Below are 6,000 nucleotides of genomic sequence, written 5' to 3'. Positions count from 1 at the left end.
TGTGTAAAATAAACCGAATGAATAGACATAGATGCCGCTATTATAGGTTACATTATTGGCTCTGTTAAACACATCTTACGCTATCTGCATCAACTAATGTATATATCAGTCGCTGATATTGACTTGGTTTTATGCTTCTGTGGCAAGAACTGAATATTTTATTCTCGCCTCCGCAAGGAAATAACGGGCAGGGCTGCAATTTTATTTATTTATTTTCCCTCATGCGCTCTGCAACGCTGGGGAAAACGTGATCACGCTAGATTGTGTTATTTGACCGATCATGGATTAATGGTTGCGTGATCTGCATACGAAAGGTAAGTGAAACCATAACATTTTGTTTAGTGTTGCCAATGAAGTAAACATGCTGCTTGCTGAATGTGTAATTCGGTGCGACTGCATGGCTAGGACGTTTCGTCTTGTACAGTCGACCAACAACCCTGCCCGGCCAAATGCCGATGACGTTAAAGACTTGTTAAACGAATTTTCGGTAGCGTTAGCTTACAGCTGCAGAGCGGAGAATATTTACGGGTTACACCTACTGCCTCTCGGGAACACACTATGATGAGAGAAGGTGATCAATATCTCCGATTTAAGAAAAGGCTACGTCTGTTGCTGCCAATATTATGACTGCTTAACTGAGTATGCACGTCTTTGTGTCTTCTGTCAGTCTCCGCAAGCTGCGTCGGGGCTGCAAGGAATGCAAACATTAGCCTACTTGAACATCTTCAAAATGACGTAATCTCTGCTTCTAAAATGCAAGGATAAGCGTTCGGCGAAAGTAAAATAAGTAACCAATGAGTCTAAATATATCCCAAGACTAACATTGTTGTTGTGCGAGTTCTTTAGATATCTGATACCACTGCATTGCTATGTAGGCTGTTGTTTTACACTGTATCAATGTGTAACATTATTGTAGTGGGCCTAACATCATTAGGCCTACACTGAATATCTAATCAGCCCTCTTTTGTCATTCATTTTAGAAGTGGGAAAGTATTATTTTACTTGTATCCCATGGCTGCTTCTGTGTTTCGACTACAAATGCCTGGCCTGGACACTCCAAGCACGTCCAAGTATTAAAGTTTGTTATTGGCATGGCTTGGTCAATGGTAGGCCTATAGGTAGTAGTCTGCACCTCAGAAGTTACACAAATGACTGACAGATGTAAAATTTCCATAACTTCTTTTTTAGTAGTGACTGTCTCTCTTCCTCCCCCCTCCTCCGGTGGCTAAGAGCATTCGTTGTCTTTAGCAGGCCTTGTCACTGGATAAGCTCCCCCTTAAAACCTTTAGCAGATTTATGGAAATAGAGTTGATTACCATTCTAATCTGAATTAAGGAAAAGGAAAAGCAACCGAGTTACAGTAATGAAAGCAACAGAGAGTAAGAGAATACAAAAAGTAGCCTCTACATGCACCACTCGGCTATGCCTGAGGTTCATGGTCTTTGTGGTGTATATATGTCACACAATCCTCTTTCTCTCTCTAATACAGTAGCATACAGGCCTCCATCCATGCATGGCAAAGTTAATAGGACACCCTGTCATCGCCACCCCCCCTCAGGCCTCAGGAAAGAAGTCTCTATTATCCCCTCCTTGTTGTGGAACCCTCTGCCTCAGACAGCAGATCATGTACTTCAGAGGGGAGGGAAAGGGAACTTAGTGTTACTGTAAGGGCCATGCCCGATTACTGTAAGTTGAGTGCCCTATTGGTGTCTTGCATGGAGTGGGTGTGTTACGACTTGCACCTCATCCATAGTGTGCTCGCCTGTATTTACAGTAACAGTGCTGTGTTCGTCAGTTACAATGTGCGAAGTAAATAGACAGATAAATGTATGGAAACGATTGATAGGTACATGTAGATAGACAGATAGACATATAACAGCTGACACACACACATAAATAGTGTATAGATAGATGGATAAATAGATGGATGGATAGATAGATAGATAGATAGATAGATAGATAGAAGACTGCTGCTGTCTCTGTTTCTGGCAAGCTGAGTCGGAGCCCAGACAGGTGTGTGACATGCCTGAAGTTTCCTGATGGCTCTGGTAGGCTAATTTAGAGGCAGCTTTGACACTTCTCTGCTGCTTAAACGTTTCCCTCATGGATTATTTATCTTCTTTGTTGTGAGTTGAGCGTCTCTGTATGCTTTAGATAATGGTTCCAACCATCAGAACCAAATATTAACTCCAGCACTGGGGCTTTCCTCTTCTCTTTGATCTCACCTGTGTTTTTAAGCACACCTATTCTCCACATTTGTCACGTATTCTTCCATTTTTTTTTATTTCCCATACCAGAAAGTTATTATATGTTATAACATAGGCACTATTGACAGAACGTTTTGATGCTTTTCTACTTATATCACTGTGCCCTTTGGCAGCTCTGACCCACATCCTTTTAAAATAAACTTAACAGACAAAAAAACCCAAAAACGTTCCACTTCCCAGGAGTTTCCTGAGAACTTCATCTAACTTCTAGATTGCTCTTCCTCTCTTAAACTTCAAATGCCAACGAGTCTCAGAAGTTTGCTTAAGCCACTTTCCCTCTCCAAGAAGAAGGCTAGATTGTGGGAATGCTTTGAAAGTGTAAATCCTTTCTAAGAGTTCACTGCCAAGTCCAGACCATCGCACCCACCCCAAAACCCAATTTGTCACCCCCCTCCCTTTGACTCTTCCAACATCAGCACATGCTCGTTGTGTGACACAGTGCGCATCTGTCCTGCGACAGCACCAGTCGCCGGTCCATCTATCCGTTCTCCCTCCCCACGTGGTTTGTTGTTGCAAGGGCCCATGGTCCGTCCGTAAAGCCAGCAAACGCGGGTAAGTAGGCCGGCCCTGTAGGCAGGATAAAAGGGATTGCAAAGTGGCTGAGGGGGAGAGAAAGAGAGAGAGAGTGGGGGGGGGAGAGAAAGAGGGGGAGAAAGAGAGAGTGGGGGAGAGAGTGGGAGAGAGAGTGAAAAAGAGCGAGAGAAAGAAAGAAAGAGAGAGAGAGAGAGAGAGAGAGGGGCTTTGCAAAGCCAATCCTTTGCTGCCTCTCCTCTGGGCTCTGGTCTGCCGCTCAGCCCTGCCAAGACCTCCAGAAACATTTAATTAATGCCGTTTCAGGCCTCTCCACTGGTACGGCCTGCTCTCGCTGCTGATGGGAGACGCAACCCCTTGTTGGAGATAACGTGACATGTGGAGGGCTGGATGAATGCGTATCTCAGGCGCACACACACACACACACACACACACACACATACACAAGAAGCTTTATGTAGGATTGTTTCTATGCTGCTTTGTTTCTATGTTGACAACCAAAAAAAAATATGGATGTGTGTCACAATATGTAAAAATAAAATGGCCATGGGCCTGCCCTTGTTTATTCAGGTCAATGCCCATTCTCTATCTGCAGCTGATTTGTGAAAGCGCAATGATAGCTTGTGATGCTGACTCTAATGAGGGAGGAGAGTGGAACTACCTAGAGCAGAGGGGGATTTGGATAAATAGCTGGGCCAAAGGGGCCTCTTCTGGATTTAGCCTCTAAAAATCCCTATCACATCATGGCTGCAAATGAAGAGTCAGCAACAGGGGGGTTGTTTTGAAACAGGCATACTCTTTTGTTTACATGACATGTTAACTCTGTCTTTGTGAGTAGTAGCCTACCAGATCCTGCTTTATCCTGATCAGTGGTGGGTTATAGATCTACAGGTATACATAAACAAATGCAGGTGTTCCAAGCTATTTCTGTCTATGATCTAATAAATACTAAGAGGAAAGCCTTAGCTTTAAGTAACATTACTATTTTTTGGACTTGTACAAAATGTTCTCAATCCAAATCCAAATACTTAACTAATTTTGAGTACCTTAAAGTGCTTGTGGCAGTAGATTGTCCACTCACCAATAAGTGCAAAAATCCTGACTGTGAACTCATTGCCAAGGAGTTGCAATGAAGCCAAGGTGAACTGGATGACTGAGAAAAAAGCCCATTGAATGAAATAGAAACACATGAAGGAGCACTGTAAAAGAAAGATGTGTGTGTATCTGGAGCTCTGCTCTTAAGCCAAGGCACCAGAATCCAGTTTAGTTCAGGTCCCAGAACGCTGCATGGTCACTAGAGTCCCTCTATGTAGAGTCCCTGCTTCGACTATTTTAAGTTTGATCAGACCAGAAGGCCACTAACATGGTTGTTGTTTGATACATCTCATATCTCATGCTGAAATGCCTAAATGACCCATTATTGAGAGATTGGTTATTAATACCATGTTCCCTTCAGGGTGACGGATGTGTGGTGGGCTATCGATTGGTTTTCCAGTCTGGAGGGAGGGAAGGAGGGCGTGACTGCTGTTGGGATATAGTGACAGAGACTGGGGAGAAGCTCTGTATAGGAGGCAACGAGAAGCTACACAGAACAAAAGAGCAAAACATTTGGTCAGCTCAGAAACGGCTCCTTCATTCATCACACAGAGAGACGCTCAGTCAGCTTGACTGAGAGAGATTCACTACGCTTTGATGGCGACACTGGATTAATAGAACTCGAGTACAGCATTACATTCACTGTAAAGAAAAACACTTCACATCGACGACAACACAGTGCCTTGCTTTTTTTTTGACAGACTAGCAGGCTCTTAACTGAAGAGCTATGGCCATAGTGAAGCTCTCCAGCCAGACAACTGATAGAGGAAAAATAGCAGAGTGGGAGTTAAGGACAAGCGTGTCCCGAGGCCTGCTGGTACTGCTGCACCCAAGCCCATGGCACCATGTCTGCCTTGCTTGCCTACTGCTTTCATACATACAGAGTCGGCCTATGTCTGACTATCCTGAGGGCCACTCCGGCATGATCCTTAGCAGGGGTTGGCTTTGGGGTTCACTAGCGTGATTTGCACTAGGGTGGTGGTAGCATAGTGGCTGAGGAGCTGGGCTAGTTTGCAGTAGCCTGCGAAGTTGTGGGTTCAATTCCCAGTTTCCACCCTTGTGTCCTTGGGCAAGGCACTTAACCCAGAGTTGCTCTGGGGACAATGGTCCTTGTAGTATAATTCACATACAGTAAGTCGCTTTGGATAAATGTGTGCTAAATGAATAAAATAGACAGTAGTGAAAGTCTGAGCAGTTACTGTAGGGATGGTCGTCGGGATGTATGGTGTGGCACGTATGCGCCGTTGGTCATCACAGCTGGGTTTCATAAGGGGTTCGCCATTGATGTATCCCGCCCCTCTCTTTGGGCAGTGAATGTTTGAAAAACAGCAAACAACAATGTGGATAACAGCCTGGGCTTTCTCCTCCTATAAATCAGTGGCTTGACTAACTCAAGCCAGAGGTTTGGGGATGACAAAAGGCTGCTTGGTTTTTTCCCAGGCTTACATTTTTTTTATTCCACAGGAGTGAATACTACACAACAGAAGTCTTCAGAAAGTTTAAATCCTCTCAGTCCACTATCAGACCCAAACACACTACACAGAGCAAACACACACACACACACACACATACAAAGATTACACAGACACACACACACACACACACAGACACACACCCAAACACACACAAACTTACATACAGATACACATACAAAAAAGACATGAGCAGCATACAGTTGTTTTTTATTTAGAAATCTTTAAAACCAATTGCACCAAAATGCAGTCTTGTGTTGCTCCAAGATCCCCCCTTCCCCCAATTCTTAAAGAGGTCATTTTGTCCATCCCCTGTCCTCTCCTGTTGCCCAGCCCATCCCATCCCATCGTCTCCCCTCCCCCGCGTCCCCCATCTGGATGACAGCCATACCGTCTCTCCTGGGCTCCAAGCGCTTCCAGATATTTTCTCCCAAATTGTTTATCTGTACCCAGCCTCTGTTTTGCTTACCACCCCCATCCCCCACCCCCCGTGACAACATCTCTAGTCCCTCCATGCCCAAACATGTAGAGTGCAGAGGAGTAACGTAGCGCTGGGTTAATATCACTATCACACTCTGCCATGTTATTGTCTGAACATTGGAACACTGGAGAGGCTGAAAGAGACGCTCCCAACA

At 44.6% G+C, this 6,000-nt stretch overlaps 1 protein-coding gene across 1 annotated transcript in view; it reads left to right on the top strand.

Annotated features, from left to right (window-relative positions):
- The window catches only part of fbxl16 (F-box and leucine-rich repeat protein 16), a 31,440-nt gene continuing 25,440 nt past the window's right edge, over positions 1 to 6,000 (top strand). The window contains exon 1 of the mRNA XM_076266207.1: positions 1 to 314. The gene's annotated coding sequence lies outside the window, so the exon portion shown is untranslated. The remainder of the gene's footprint in view (positions 315 to 6,000) is intronic.

This window comes from Alosa pseudoharengus, unplaced genomic scaffold, assembly GCF_046254945.1.
Source record: "Alosa pseudoharengus isolate Yale_2024_CS ecotype anadromous, Long Island Sound unplaced genomic scaffold, YU_APseudo_1.1 YU_APseudo_1.1_scf_4, whole genome shotgun sequence".
Lineage (NCBI taxonomy): Eukaryota > Metazoa > Chordata > Actinopteri > Clupeiformes > Clupeidae > Alosa > Alosa pseudoharengus.
The sequence above is the reverse complement of the archived record's forward strand: the minus strand, read 5'-3'. Positions and strand labels throughout refer to the sequence as shown.